General features: G+C 39.5%; 1 protein-coding gene across 9 annotated transcripts in view; it reads right to left on the reverse strand.

Annotated features, from left to right (window-relative positions):
• Window positions 1-17,350, reverse strand: part of NUMB (NUMB endocytic adaptor protein) — a 93,892-nt gene that overhangs the window by 54,568 nt on the left and 21,974 nt on the right. The gene's annotated exons all lie outside the window — the stretch shown is intronic.

The following is a 17,350-nucleotide window of genomic DNA, read 5'->3' on the forward strand; positions in this document are numbered from 1 at the left end:
TAACTACTGGCAAATATCACAAAGAAAGGGGTTTGGAACATGAACAGAACCATGGATTAGTATAATGAATATATTCTGTCATGTTCAAAATCCAAGCCCATGTTTTCTGACTGGACAAACATTCAAACTGCCCTTCTAAATACAATGTTAAAAGACAAAGCACTAATTTAACACATTTCAAAGATCCAAACTGCTTCAGTTTATCAGTACCCAGAAACTGATTTTCTGATTACACAGTTAAGTGGTTAAATATTCTCACTAAGAATACAATTATGAATATTATTTAATGATCTCTACTGAATTCAATTTTCAGTAGAGGCATCTTCAGATGAAAAGCCAAGCCCCTCAGCTATACTAGGATGCCCATTTAAAATAAGGAATGAACTTCCTCACAGTGCCTAGAAATTCACATACAATCAATCTTCCACAGAATCTAACTTTAGAACTCCCACAAAATAGGTCATTCAGTTTTTCAGGAATGAAGGAGACATTCACAAACTTAGTTCAGAGAATCAGCAGTGCTTAACTGGTCAAAGACAGCTGAACAGAGTACACGGTTGTAAGTAGTTCAGTCAGAAAGGCAGACAAATATCTTCATGATTTGAATCCAACACACCCAGGATTTGAGAAGAAAAACCTCCAATGAACTCTCACTTTTATCTATAAAATTCAGTCATTGGTTTCTGTAGTACTTAACTTACCATGTGAAAAGTGTCTGCTGTTTTAAGAACTTCAGTGATTATTCCCCACACAGACTGGGCTGGCTGCTCTACATATAAATAAAAACAGGTAATATAATCCTCAATATTCATAGCAAAAAAACAGCTAGAGCAAAATGCGAAAACAGCCATGACACACTGTGCCGAACAGCCTGAGACACTCCCTTTGCATTCCCTACGCCGCCCACATCCCCTCATGCTAGGTGCACAGAAGCAGCACACAACAGGAAGGGCCTTCCCAGTCTACTTTCTGGGTCAGGTTCCTTGAAATAGTTCTGGGAAGCCTAAACAAGCTGGACGTGACCTCAGGTCAAAAAATAATAGCTACACTGACTGTGCTGCCAGCTATGACTAGCTGCAGCCTATCTCACATCTCCAAGATACCACGAGATACACATAAACCGAAGCAGACACCAGCTATTTGCCTTTACCTAGGATATGGTAGCATTTACATCAGTTCTAAGAGACCCGATTCACAAGCAAACATTTTCAAAGACAGTGTTATCATAGTAATCCATGAGGATGTCTATCAGAAGCAGCAGCCATCCCACGCCACAAAAACAAGCACAGCTTACAGCAACAGCCATTCACAACATAGCACCAAAAGTAGCACTTATATTGCCTATACAACATTAAAAATATACTACATTATATTCATGTTACAGTTTTGCAGTTTTGCAGTAAACTCTGTTCTTCTGTGATGGAGAACAGAAACCAGTGGATTTTAGCAGGCAACAACAGTCCTCTTCTTGAGTACTATGACCTATGCAGTGCCATCCATGCCACCACACCTCTTCTGCAATGCAACGATCATGACATCAGCAGAAGAGGCCACCGCAAGCTACCTGTTTCTCTACACCACAGCACCTCATTTCCCACTGTCTTTGAGTCATAAGGAAGATTTAGTCAGCTCCAGCTGCGTTTGCTGATAACCTAAAAAAAAAACTGAAAACAACTGGCAAGAAACAGAGCAAGAGAGAGCTCTCAAATAAGCTCTCACAAAACAGTATGTTTACTTCTATAAATCAAGTGTTATTCAAAAATCCTTTCATCTGCAATACCCAGCTTTGTTGTATTGATAAAGCTACTTTATTGTTCAGCACACACCTACAAAAACAACTGTACAGAAGAAAGGATATCTGAGTGTGCCAATAAGGACTATAAGCCCAAACAGCAAGAAGCTTCAGCCTATTCCAGCAGAGAGCAATACTTCATAGGAGCACAGATGCATGCAATTACCAGTTAGGTCCCATTTATCTTCACAAGACTACAGCCAGAAAAAAAAAAAAAACAAAACAGAAAAGCACCAATACTGAAAAGAAGTCAAAAGGCAGAAAAAGAGATTAGAACTGCAGAAGTCAGGAAAAGTCCTAAAATTTCTCACAACAATCCTGATCTACAACAGTCAGTTGTGCTTTTTGTCATATGTCTACATGCCCCAACCTCCAACAAATATTCCTTCACCATGGCTTCCCTAAACTGCAAAGGCTGGATAAAGTAGGAGCAAATATCTGGACTAAATTATCTCTGGGAAAGGATCAGCAACATCCACAGAATTTACAAAGACTTGTTCTAATGCCAGATATAAGCTCTAAAATAACTCATAAGAATGCTCAGTATAAGTCAATCTTTGCATTTTCATTCAGTTTTCTTGAACTTATTTCATTACACCAGATGCATGCTAAGGCCTGTACAATGGATTGCAAGCACAGGAGTAGATCCCTGTATGAACATACAAAACCTCCATGAGCTGTTAGATTATGAGAAGAGTGGATTCCTAACAAAAACCCAAAAGATTGCTGGTTTTAGAAACAAATAATAACATGCACATACGCTGGAAGAGCCAGAACACTACTGGAATACCTACCTGAAGATTAGAGCACCCACCCTCTGCTGTAAAGAGCCTGCTTCACCAAGAAGAGCAGAAGAGCAAGGACAGCCATGCAGCAGCTCACCCTACTGCAGGAAGCAACATTCTGCTACCATCCCCTGAAAATATGCTTCACCCTTACTAACAAGCACACTGCAAACACAGAAAAAGGACGCATCACATCACTCCCTTCTTCTATGTATACTTTCTGCAAAACACCCCGTCCCTTTACAATTGCATATGCAAATATTTGACAAGAGCGATTCCCTGGATTACTGCCTCTCACATAAAGGCATTTATGTGTATAAATGAACGACTGATTTTGCCTTTCAATTGTATCAAAGCCAGTCTTTTGCAAGGATCTTTAAAAATAAGATGAGGTATTGAATGTAAGTAAAGATTAAGACTCCAGTCTTGCACCAAACAATGAGTTTTCTCACCGTTCCTTTTTTTTATATATATATATATATATATATATATATATATATACAAAAAACATGTTACAGGTTCCAAGTTCTGAGTACTTATCTGCAGAACAGTAACTAATGGATTTATACTCATAAATAAAAATTGGGAAGTGCTTTTAAATAGCATTACATTGCACGATAAAGAGTATCTGAAATTTCAGGCCCTTTGATAGTGTTCTCAATATCAAAACAAACAAACAAACAAAACAAACCCAGCACACATACAAAAAAAGCCAAGCCATACAGTAACAATAACACAGTGATCACCAGCACGTTGGGTTGAGGGCATGTTGGGGGGTTGGCTTTGATTTTATATCCACAGCTATTAAGTTCATTAGCCACCATCTACTGTATTCTTCACATCTGGTTCATCTGACCAGTTTACTTTACTGGCTGGTACAGAAGGCCTTATCATCTCTGCGCCCTTTCCTGCAAGGAGGAGGCACATCTTTATCTAAACGGAGTTAAGCAGGATGAATGAGATCAAAAAGGAAACATTACTCAGACTTCCTGGTATTTTATCTTTCAAGATCTCTTAAATAGACATCTGAAGTTTATCATGGCATCTGCTTAACCATATCAAAAGACTGATTATCCACCTTAAAGAAAAAAAAATTGCAAGCTTCTGTGAAAACCCAGTGCACGTCTAAAAGGCATTTTAGCTACATTAGGAAAGAGTACAAGAAGCAAAACAAGTACCTCCTTCAATTTGGATACAGGGGGGGAGAAAACAAAATTCTTCTCTGATACCACCAACACTTTAACTTTCTGTCAATGGCACAGAACTACATACAAGCATCAGATCAATACAGAAACTGAAGAATGTTTATATCCTAAAGATCTTTTAGGAATAAAACAATTCACAGCTCTCTTGAGGGGGGGGGGAAAAAATGCTTCCCAATGGATGCACACAATGACCACTGCCATGGGCACAGAGGAAGGAACCCGATCAACCTGAAAAGACATTTTAAACTTGCACTGAAACATACTGTGCTACTTACATAGTCTTCAATTTGTTTGCCAGCAGGGGGAATGTTGGCAAATATCCTTTAACTTGAGAATACAAAATCAACTCTTCCAGTTACAGAAGTCACATCAGATTTTAGGCAACATAGTGGGGCTGCTTCCCAAGAGGTGGAGGCAATGATAGCAAGACAACAAACATGCAGCACACAGAATGCACGTTCCAGTACTTATTCTAAAATTACACACCAAAACAAGATGCCATTAGGTACATAACATCCCTGTCAACATACCACGTTTAGATGGACATTGAAATACCTTTAAAACATTTTTCAGATAATTGAACTCAGTCTAATCTGGAGTTGGTATTTCCTGACCATTGGTGAGTAAATCTTCTAAACCATTATTAGATATCAGGAAATACCCACCCCCACAATCAATTAGTATTTAGACATATATCAAAGCATTATGCTTTGAACACATTCACTCATAGTGAAGTATCTGTATACCCTACAGGCAAATGCTGGATAGAAAAATTTCATGCCAGACTTGAGGAAAACAAAGTATAAAAATCAAGTCCTAGTTCTAACAGTGAAAGGTACACTGGGTCTAGTACCTCACTTCACTTGTAACCTCTAGTTGCACTGCAAAATAATGCTGAGCTCTCACAACGTTATCTCACTTCCTTCACCCACACATTACAAAGCTGCCTGAACTGAATCAACCCACATTGCTATCATACTTGGGATTATGGCTTAAAGAGGAATTTGGACTGGGACTGTATGTTCATCACAGTGATGACAAAGGTCTTCTGAACCCCAGTGCTGGCAGCAGAGGCTGCAACACACCCTCACGCCTCAGCGCAGCACACTCTGCCCTGCTGCCTCCAATCACCTCAGCGACCACACGATGAGGTGCAGAGTACAGGGCCTCCACACACATTCAGAGCACAAGAACATTTACTACTACTGAGCTTTGCTTTCCTTTCCATTAAGAATAGTAGAGAATAGAAAGCAATTCCTAGCTAGAATAAATAAACTGAAATGGTATCAATCCAGCAAGTGAAAGACAACAGCACAGTTATATTCAGAGAAGCCCTGTTATGGACAATCATCCTCTTCACTTCCGTACAAACCAAAATCAAAAACTCAGCAGGCAAGTCACAGTTATAACCACCCCCTCTCCCACCTCCCTGAAAGTACTCACAGAAAGTTTCCATGCCAGCAGCCAACACACCACTATGCTGCAAATATTAAAAGTGATTCTCATCACTGCACGCCCCATCACCCGGGGCTCCCTCTGCTGTCCTTCGCCAGCATCCCTTGAAAGGTTAAAGATTTGCTCTACAGAAGCCATGAGAGCACCAAAGGAATTTCTAATTTATTTAGAATTACTTGCAAATTCGTAACAATCGCTGCTGAAATTACTAGCCATTATTAGATTTCCATCATTTTTCTATTACAATTCTATAAATTCAGCTTAGGCTGCACATGGCTTTCTCACAGTCAGCAATTCAATTAAATCCTGAATTCCTGGTAAGCACCAATACTTAAAACTTCTGCTTTGAAGGAAGTTGATAGCTTTACATCAATGAATTCATGCTTCAAAGGACACGATTGTTTTTCTGAGTACAGCAGGATTTTCCCCCCCAAGAAAAAGCTAACCCCTTATGAAAACTGATATTCAGTCACAACACCACACCCAAAAGAGCTAACCACTTACCAAAACACAATTAGATATTCTTACAGCTCTTTTAATTGTAATCAGCTCTCAGATTCATATACAGATTTTGAAGGGGAAAAAAAAAAAAAAAAAAAAAAAAAAAAAAAACATAGCACAATTCCTCACAATGCTTTGCCATTTCATTTTAATTCACAAAGATGGCTCCTTCTCATTATCTGAAAGACGACTGTGTGCCACAGGCAAAATGGGATCCAGCTCTTTTGGAAAACAGTTTCAGGACAGATTTTCTAGTCTAAGATCCCCAAAGCAGAATGCTACACACAGGAAAAGCCATTCCGCTGTTGGTTCAGAAAGCAGCATACAGATGTGTGAGCAAATACAACTGACGTTCATCAGCTGGCACAATACTTACTGCCTGCATTCCCTGTGTCCAGTAGTTCTTGAAATGCTACATCCATGTCACTGAAATTAAACTAGCAACACTCCTTCAAATTGAGAAACCACCAAAGCAATAAACAGCAGTAATCCACGTAATCCAGCAGCAGTGCCTGCCTAGCACCTACACACACCCCCATGAAGAAAAAAGGCAGGAGGTGCTCAGCAGCAGTCAATTCATAATACAAGTTCAGCAAAAAAATACTATATTTAAAAGTAAAATATACAAAACCTCTGATTCTACTACAAGGCTGTTTACTAGTAATCTATGTAGATGTGAGAGATGTTAGCTGTGATTGGGGGGAAAAAAGAATCAGCATTCATCTTGCTACTTATAAAACAGCTGTGTAAATCAGCCTGCTAAACGTAGCTGTAAGGCAAGGGTAGAGTTTGAAACTGACTTGTACAAAGGTCTGCAAGAAATCAAGCTTTCACAAATTACAGCTCTGCACACAATCCAGATTGCAACATGGACTTTGTAAAGATTTGAGGCCTTCAGAGTGACGTGTTTCTGAGTAAACAACAATATGAGGAAGTGTCTAGCTGATACCACTGTCCTCTTCAAGCAAGCATATATCAAAGGTGCATCATTGTTTAAAATGGCTCCAGCTCCTAAGGATGAAGATCCGTTCCCTGTCCTGCCTTGACCCAAAGGGAGGGACACACTGTCCTTCAAAACATCCTGTCAGGAAAGCAGTAACAAGCATTCAGATTTGGAGATCAGGATAATAAATGCAGTTTTACTAGTTACTTATTTAGCTTTCAAAATACACATCTAGAACAATTATTGCCCAAGAACATGGAAGCTTTTCTAACCAAGTACAGCCCATTTCAGAAATCCCAGTGAACACGTCAGCTCCAGGAAACTAGAAGCAGTGAATTTGTTAAGCTCTATAGATGTTCCCGCGTGAAAGCTTTCATTTGCTATATCCACTCTGTTTTGAAGTTCCCACAATTGGCTTACTAGAACAAAATATTTGCTATTTCTTCCAATAGAGAAAATCAGAATTTATTAGAATATAACTAGGTCTGTTCACTAAGAAAGCTGCATTCTTTTGCTTAGGAAATATGTGACGTCTGATGCTCTTACAGCTTTTCAAGGGTTTTGTTTGTTTTTAGGACCAGGTCCCCAAACCCACCTGGATTGACTACAACATAAGGAACAGGTAGGCTCATTTTCCCTGTTCCTGAGGATTGGCTCCAAGTCCAGAGGGAACAAGCTGCCCAGCAAGTCAATAACAAAGTGCAGAGCTCCTAAGTGGGCTTTACCAGTTCCTACCTCTAAACAAAATTACTGCTTTACTGGTCAAAATTCTATCTTCTCAAGTATACATCTGACAAAAAGACTTGGCCCAACTACTTGACTGCCTATGTTACACAGAGTTTCACTGTGCTTTTAATTTGTTTTTAATTTTTATTTATTTAACCTTGATATTTAGTTACCATTTCACCCCAAGATGGAGCACTGACCTCCATATTTTTCCTCAAAGTTTATGCAAATGGACAGCAACATACAACATAACAATCATCTCTTAGGAAAACTTCTACTGAAAACCACATTAAAGCCTCATTCAGTGAGATTTGTTTTAGTGCTGAGCCCTTGAAAATGTTTACTTGAATGAGACGGTTGGATGAGCCTGCTCTTGTATTTAGTTCAGTTATCGAGTGTCAGCAATCCGTTTGTATTTCTAGATAGCTGCATTTGAAAGTGAGATGGGGAAGAAAAAAAAGCTTGTAGATGAGATCGCAAGCAGCCTATATTTTTTTTCCAGTTCAAGTTTTTAAATGAATTTAATAGAACTCATTTTAATCTTACTTGAGAACAGAGAGAATAACAGCTATGAATTTTTGAGAGACAGGTTATCATTTTATCAGATAACAAAGAACACTATGGAAATGAAAGCAAAACACATAGACAATTTACCAAGTCAAACTTGAGCTTGCTTATATTAAAGTCTAATTCAAACGGTAAGTGCACTTATATACTGTACTTTTCAGACAATGATAAAGCAAATCACATAATCTAGACTGAATTAATCAGATGTCAACATTTACAGGTTCCAGTTAAATTTCTCATAAAATATGCACTCTTTACTATAAAGAAAACCAGGATTAAAGATCTGTTTTTCAGAAAACAAATTGCTACATTCACAAGTGCTACTGTCAACAGTGATAGAAGGTTAATATACGGAAAAGATTGATACGTGAAGTGTTCAGAAAATGCAGCTAGAGTACAAGCCACTATACCAGCTTTGTGCAAGCTTGTAGCAACAAAATCAGCTCTTCAAAGAGTTGTTAGAAAACTGTTTTGCTCTCATTCCACTTGGAATTCAGCTTAAACTGAATTCAGCAAGATCCAAGAGCAAAATTTAGGACCAATTTCAGGTTGAACAAAGTTCATCAAAAACCTTCCATTCGATTTTTATCGCCTCCTGGACTGCTGACCCACTTGTGATGTGAGGCTATGGGGTTCACATACAGCACTGCCATAATCATTCCTATTTTAAAAGGAAAAACAAAACCATCTCTTAAGATCTAGTTAACTACACTATAACTTCAGCATGTTCACCAAGTGTACCCATGTTCACATGTACCCAGTGGCCACTCGGCTGCATGTACAGGGAAGCTGACTGACTGCAATGCCTTTAATAATAAAATCAACCCTATTTCATTCCTGCTTGGATCTGGACATCTGGAATCAAGTACCTTTGTGAGTAAGAACCATACAGCTGCAACTGTATAAATATTTTTCTTATCAATTCCTTGCCAAAAGCATCTCAAAATTCAAAGATCAATTTCACAGGAAAAAACAACCAACAAAATGGAGGTCATGCAGTCAGACTGCCTTCTGACAGCCACATATCCAAACTCTGGTTAAGTGAGAGGTATTCCGGGACCAACACAGAGTCTCGTTCTGGATCAAGTTCTCCAGGTTGTTTCCTACAAACTTTACAGGTGGAACTGACATCTCCTTAAATTGGCAGAATGATTATCGCCTGTTTTATCGTAAGAATTTCTGGCATCCACTTCAAATAACAATCCAGCAGACAGCACACATTCCAGCTTCCATTACTAGGATTAAAACAGGAACCTCCTTCCATTCACACATTCCTCCAGACAAGGATTATCTAAGAAATTCCCAAACTGATCGCAATTGATTGCGCTATGATTTGTATAGACACTTCAGTGCATTTGTCAACAGAAAATGCTGAAGCATATTTAAGTCTTCAGAAGTTCAGACTTTATATTAGCTTGAGAAGTGCCTTTAAATGTGGCTGTAGAACAGTGACTTAGAATCTATGCAGCCTGTGGAATGTTATTTTAAGATCCAACATGCTAATGGAGATATAACTGTTTAGTTAAACATCCCACAAGCCTTGCTTGCTTCTGCCTTCTCACATAAACCAACCACACCGTACAACTTCACCACCTGAGTACAAGTGGACGTTTAACACTGATGCACCATTAAAATCCACTCTCACCTGTAATAAATCTGCCAGGCAGCCATAAGTAAAAAGGTATCCACAAAGCCCACAAAGGCATTCTGGGTATAGATTAACACCCTCAAGTACTATTGGCAGCAAGTTCACATCTCTTTTTGCCTAAACACATAAGGCGAGCTGTTTTTCTGGTACTGTTGTTTTGACTTAACTATGTTGATGAGTCTCCATTCCAGAAACAACCTAGAATTAGAGGTTTGTGATGTTTTTCCAGTCACGTAACACTGTTCCTTAAAGCACAAAGCAATGGAAAGATGTCACACTCTCAGACTGTGATGAAGATGCACAACAAACTGGCAGAGACGCGATAAACTGCACTTTTCAAGCATCATTCATTGCTATTCCATTTTTTTCTCTGGAAGCTCATAAACTATTATCTGCTTCTCAGACCTGATTCAGCACTGATGCAATAAAACTTCTTCCTTCAAGCGTGGTCACAACAGAATCTTACAATTTATGCAAACCTTCCACAACTCATACAGTCTTTTGTTATTATGCAAGTTATGTGTGACAACCAATTTAGGTCACCTTTCTTCAAATCCTTCCATTGGTTTGCAATTTCTTTTATCAAATGCTTAATACAATCACTTACGAGATGCTTTACATAAATACCAGCAGTTCTGTTACTGTTATTTAGTTATTCACAGACCATTTAGCCTTCTCTTACTCTTCACACTTAACTGCCTTGTCTTTTCATAATCAACTTTTCATGCAACTGTTAGCTCCAGCTACAACATTTCTAAAGATGAGAACTGCAAAGCAAGACTTTGTGAACATCTGAACCCAAAAAGATGTGCTTAAACAAAAACACAGAATGGCAACACTAGTTCTGAAGACACAAACACATCTGAAAAAGTATTTCATTTTCACAAAAGAATAACTTAAAAACTGTATCAAGAAAGCAAAATATATAGTGGGTTCAGCAACATGGGGTCAGGCAGCAGCAACTCTGTAGAAATTTCAGCTTACAAACCTTTACATAAAATGGACACTGGGTAATTTCACATTCCTTGATTTATTGAACTTCAGCATCAAGTTTCATTTTAATAATTGTTTAGAGCTGAGAAAATAATTTTCTCAACACTTCAAAATACCCTTAAATAAATGCTTTGTTATCACATTCTTCTTTTGGACTTTGATAGCTCTCTACAAACAGTTCTGCATATTTTTAGCCTAGCCACAGTGTTTTAATGGCTCTGTTGTCCCAGTCTGAGTACAAGCAGTCTGCCAACGGTAAGAACAGTGGGATGACAGTGCTGGTATGCAGACACCTGCTAGTAGATTTGCTTGCAGAGGCTTGATGAGCATAAGCTTCCTGTCAACCCATTCCTTCAGCCTGTCAAGGTCCTTGTGAATGGCAAGACAACCATCTGTTGTGTCATCCATTCCTCCAAATTTTGTGTTATCTGCAAACTTGCCGAGGGCGCATTCTGTCCTATTACTTAGACCATTACAAAGGATGTTCAACAGTCCATGCTCTATTAACAACCCCTAGAGTAACACCAGTAGTCCCACAACTCTGTCTGGACTGGACACCAACAGCTGTAACCCCCTGAGCACAGCAGCTCAGTCTGCTTGCAGTCTACCTCACCACTTACCAAGCTTCTACTTCAGCAGTTTATCAGTAACTCCAGTATATCATTATGGCAGAAAACATCACCAGTCAGTGTTAAAATCAGAGCATTAGCTGTTCATCACAAGGTTGGCCAAGAACAATTCACCCTTCATAAACCCATGCTGACTACTCTTAATCACCTTCTAGCCCTTAATACACTTGGAAATTGTTTCCAGAAGACCTCCTTCCATCACTCTCCCATGGATCACAGAATGGTTTACATTGGAAGGAGCCTCTGGAGACTGTCAGGTCTCACCACTCCTGCTCAAGTAAAGGGAGGCCAATCAATCAGTAAGCCTCCAAACTCTCTCTTGAAAATAATAAATAAATAAAATAAAATAAAAAGCTCTCTTTTTCTTGGAAGGAAGACTAATGTTTGCTTTTTCCATGCCTCAGAAATCTTAACCAATTGTCACAATGTTCCAAAGGTAGTCAAGAATAGGTTTGCAACAACACCAGACAGCTATCTCAGCACTCTAAGTCCAGGTTCCGCAGACTTGCACAATTTGTTCAAACGGTCCCTTACTCGAATCCTTTACCGAGGCTGTCCTCACTGCTCTAGGCTTTCCCATCAGCAGAGACCCGAGATTCCTGAAGACAAATCTTACCAGTAAAGACCAAGACAAAAAGGTATCATGTACACATCCTACATTTCCCCTAGTCTGCTGATACACTTGCAGCAGCCCTTCTTGGTGCAATTTTGTTTCTCTGCATCTCTTTACAGACTCAGCTTAGTGGTCTCTGACTTTCCTATCCCTGTCACTGCATACCTGGACAGCCTCTTGATACTTCCCCTGTGTCACTGTTAACAGTCTGCAGGACAAGAGTTTTATAGCACTGATTCAGACACGAATAAAAGCAATTACTGACCCAGTGTAATTTTAAGTTCTGCTCCAGGAATCCAGTAAAAATGAAGAAAGTGCTTGGTTTGAAGAGGATTATTTCACCTCACACTTCATCTAAATGGATGCCTTCAGGCACTAACATAATATAGTCTTGCTATCTTGTGTACTAGTTTCTATTTTAAGTTAACTATTGCTTAGGGTTCCTTCCTTATGTAGGTCACTCCAAAAGTAATGCCCCCTATTTGATTCCATGGAAACTGCAACAGATACAAAGAGGACAATAACCCTATTTGATACTGCACCAGCAAGGTGCCATCTGTCACACTGCAACAAAATATAACGGAATTTGTGGGAGGGTTCAGCTTCTCCTGCCATACCACCTACAGCTGCCTCCAACCTACTGGGCCAACAGGAGACATTTCTGGAGCAGCCCTTATATGCCAAAGCATCAATGGATTTGGCTCTTTCAACCACATTATACACATCCATCAGAAGAGGACAGGAAAAGAGCTGCAGAAGTACTTGTTTTTTGTTTTGTTTTTTCCTGAGGACATAACGCAGTATTAAGTTACCCCGACAGAAGTGCACAAACATGCAACTGATGATCTGCAAGAAACTTAAGTCAGACTTGAAATTGCAACAGCGCGATGGGAGCACAAAAGCAAGTCTTGCTCTAACATCCCCAACCCCAGGAAGTGTCCCTTAATCATTTGCCCACAGATCTCTTGGCAGGGGATGGCAGCATGGCATTACTCAACATGAGTCATACTTCTTTCCCTCCAATAACCTGCAACAAAGCAACAGTTACCTGAACATGGAGGTCCAAAGTTATTGCCAACCACACCTTTTCCACATCACTACCATTCCTCCTGTGTGCACAAGCAGGAGGGGCAGCTACGTTCAGATTCAAAATGAACAAAATCAGGGAAATGATATTCCTTGCAGAAAACCTCCTTAATTGGTGCATTTAACCTTTTAAATGCAATACAAAGCAAGGAAGCCTCAACCAGCTGTTTAGAATTAGTTGCAAATTGTCTCTCTCCCCTGCTTAACCTTACAACACAAGACTCATGCTAATGATGGCTAAGTTTGCTCCTGCAGTCAAAAACAGAGAGCCTGATTGACAGCTGTGATACACACTGGAATGAATGTGATCAGACAGGGAGACAGCTGTCTCCTCAACAGCAGCACAACTTCCCTGTTTATAACTGTGATGAAAGTGAATTCTTACTTTCAGGAAACTGAAATGATGCATCCCCATGGTTACATACGTTGATATTTCAGAACACACGGCTCTTTCATCTTAGCTACTGTCATCCAACCTAAATCACTCACATATTTCTAGGGCACAGTATCATCACACATGTCAGCAGGTGTAATGTTGGTACAAATAACACAAGCAACTCACTGGGCCTGGACAGTGCACATTAAAGAGCTCTGACTGTAAAGAGCAAAGGACCAAACTACTAATATGCACCTGCAGAAGCCAGCTTCTATACCAGAGGATAGTAAATGTTGCACTTGCATTAAATGGGTGCTAGGAGCAATTTTAAGAACAACTTGTGACCCCTGATTTAGGATAAGGTCATTCACAAGAAGTTGTGGACAAAGAACAGCAGTGAGAGCTTCAGCAACACACAGGACAGCCAATATTAATTGGTTGATATCTGACACTTTTACAATTAGAGAAAATAACCTATTACCAAATTTTAGCCTCTCAAAATAAATTTTGAACCTCATAATATGAAGGACAAAAAATATCCAAATATATTTTAGCCATCCATCAGAATTTGTCAACTACATTTAGCTGCGTTGTTTAAAGATGATAAAAGTAGTTGGATTTTCAGCAAGCCTCTGACAAAGGCTGATAGGAAGTGCCATGTATCAGAAGCTAATTCTCAGGGTAGCAGTCAAGGGCTATAGAACTCCACACCAGAAACTTCCCTCTCTCATGTTCACAAGTAACCCATCTACACATGTACGCATGACTCAGTAATCAACACGACATGCATGCTCCTCTGCTACAGCTCAACTTCTTCTTACAAGTAGGTACATGCTGTGCCAAACTGTTTCTGCTCCCTTGGACAATCCTTTACCTGTGAGTCTTGTGGTCTTTGTTAAAGGCACAAGGAATTTAAAGGCCAATAGAAACAGCAATAAAAAAGGCAAAGAAAAAAAAAAAGAACAAGAAAGAACAGTGCATCTTTAACTGGTTTCCTACAAATCAGCATCTCCCAAACAGATTTAATGAGTTAACCAAAAAAGCCTTTGAACAAAACTTTAATTAACTCTGTTCCAAAACAAGCAACCATCTTGGCTCAGTGCTCTGGGTAAAACTCTAACGTATTTACAATTTTAATCAGTTCAGTGCAGTCCTCCCTATTTCCAACTTAAGCACTGCTATTTGTGTTTGACCCTAAACCACACTAAAACTGAAACAGCCAGCACGCAGCTGTTCCATCTTCAACTCATTTCCACAAGCAGATGAACAAAGTAGCATGCCAGACGAAGAAAGGTTGGGAGTGGTATCCTCAGAAACAATTCAGTGATTTTTGGTGCCTGTTTGAGCGTGCTAGTGAATACATTAAGTTACGCCTGAGCAAATATTTCTACCAGTGAAAATGCATCTTACCTGCTCAATTTTTCAGCTCATATTCAAAACAAATACCAAAAACAAATGAGTAAAGAAGAAAAATGAGGTTCTACATAAATGAATATCACTTAAAGTGAATGAAAAGATTTGCACCAATCCCATCTGTTATCACACATTCAAAAAGCATAAACATTACCTGATAGAAGAAGTGAAGATCCAGGTACTAACATGAAACCAAGAACATCCCAAAGCCTACCTAATGACCACAACACTCAAAACTGTGTACTTATCAACACCATTCTGATCAAGCGTAGGAAAATCTGACCTGAAACAAGACTATGGATCCCAACAGCCAATATTCCCTATGGCTAAAGCAGGCATTTAAGCAGAGAAAGCAGATTCATTTGTACCACTAAAAGCTCATTCCACACACATCCAAGGAAAAAGTGCTATTCACTAACAAGAAGCACTTTATTAAAAAGACTTATTGACAAACTCTTTCCTCCAGAAGCTAGCAGCACTCAGCAGTTAAGCAGATACACAGCTCTAACGGAGTTGCAGTAGTTCCTTAGCAAAACATCCATTTAGAAAAGGCTTCAGCACAGTGAAGCAGAACACTTTTCTTTACCAGTGAACTACAGGACAGACACTGCTTATGAGGCAGCTCCACCCAGTCCACTTGGACATCTAAAGAGACAGCGTTTAGCTTACAAAGCTGCAAAGGCTGGACTAACTAACATAAATTATCTTTTCCGTGCTGTAATTCTATGAAATGGTTCTCACCTCTTTCCCAAAGAAAATCTCCACATCTGTTATTAGATCTCACCCTACTTAATGCCCACTGCTGACAACCATCAACAAAGAAAAAAAAGAAACGTGCTGTAGAATTCCTTGATGCTGCATGAGTCTGGAGAAAAATCAAAGGACTTTCTGTTTCGAGAATCCTTCTCATGCTAATTGTTTTTAATGTCAGTATTCCCTAAAACCAGAACTGAGCTCAATGGCTTGTGGCTCTACCAACAGTTTCTTATTCTGTCTTGCAGGTATCCATCTACTTAAGGAAAAAAAATACAGCCTTAATAAGGAATCCCCCTCCAGAGCTAGAAATACCATAGGTCAGTCTTCAATGTGAAAGTCAGCAACAAGCTCAGCCCAGCTCTCCTGAGCACTGACAGGGAGCTGTACCAGCCCAATTTCTCAGAGGGCTTAACAGACATTGTGCTTTCAGAAATAATTGGTACAATCTGAACAATGCTACTAAATGTTACAGTTCAAGTCCCCATAAGGTCACCTGTCTACATTACACTGAACAGGAGTGTACTACAACTGGTATGCACAACAGGTCTTTGTCTGCTGAATACGGGAATTTTTTGCTAGCTTTCCTTGGGCATACATTGGTTTCATTAGTTTCACAGTTTGAAACGTCAGGACTGGTATAAGTTTGAAAGGGAGAACACTGAAACAATCCCCCCAAAACACTGATTGCAAATAAAAAGAAGGAACTGCCACGCAAATATGTGCATTTCACATTATGCTGGTTACCACTGAACAAGAAAAACTGGTTTGCCCACACGGACAAAAGAAAGCAAGACATGCCCAAGGAAAGTTTCCCTTACCCAGCTTTATTGAAGTGAACAAAACACTTAGTCCATTCCTTACAAAAAGCCAATGACTTCAAGTTCAATATAACTTCTATGAGCATGTAAAAGGCATAAAATGCGAACAGTGGTTAGTCAGTATAGACAATGACAATAGATTAGACAGAAAAGCCTTAATGCTAGTGTATCATTAAACACGTGAACTTAATGCAGCTAAAAGGGTTATGTGATAGCCGAGAATTTGAAATCCGTTGGCTACACCAATAGTTTCGGCAAGTAGCACGAGCCAGCATGATGCAATGCTTCCCCACTAGGGCTGAACCCCACTTAAGCATCACTGAACTTCCAAGTCAATCTCAGAGAACATTTACCAACTCTGACACTCCCTTTTTTATTTTTAAATACCTGCCAGTTAAAAATCGATGTCTGAAGGCTGCCAGATGCCTCTCATTATCAACCTACTGGCTGTTTTGTGCTTCAGAAGTTTTGTAACTAGGCATAATTGCTACAACGATAAAGACACTCATGGACAACAACTTCCAATGACTAAAAGAACAGTGATAGCCAGAAACCTTGCTCCGTGGGGATGCATGCAATCTTTCTCCCCCCTTCTTTCCTAAGGAGTATCTAGTTTACTCATTTTGAAAGTAACCGCTTGTGACTCAGTGCTGCTGTGCACACAGGTCCAAGAACTGCAGGACATGTTACACAACAGTTTTCTGCCCTGTAAGACCGCAGACACAAAGCCTGACCAACAGCAACACACGAGGGAACAAGAACATCTCTCCTTGTTTCAGAGGGGACACTTTGTGTTTCCTCCTAATGAGGATTAGACCCACTTTCTATTGTTAGTAGTACATAAAATTTCCAGAGAATAAGAAAAGTATTATTACTGATAGCGTCCCATCTTTAAACTATTAGGCAATGAAAATTCAGTTGATTTGATTGTGGGGGGTTTTGTTTTCCACCTCCATTTCTCAGTTCTCATCTGAGATGCAATTTTTCAGCCTTGTGTTAAACTCCATAGAGAAACGCCTTTAAAAACAAATTCATTCTTGCTTT

Source organism: Excalfactoria chinensis, chromosome 5 (genome assembly GCF_039878825.1).
Source record: "Excalfactoria chinensis isolate bCotChi1 chromosome 5, bCotChi1.hap2, whole genome shotgun sequence".
NCBI lineage: Eukaryota > Metazoa > Chordata > Aves > Galliformes > Phasianidae > Excalfactoria > Excalfactoria chinensis.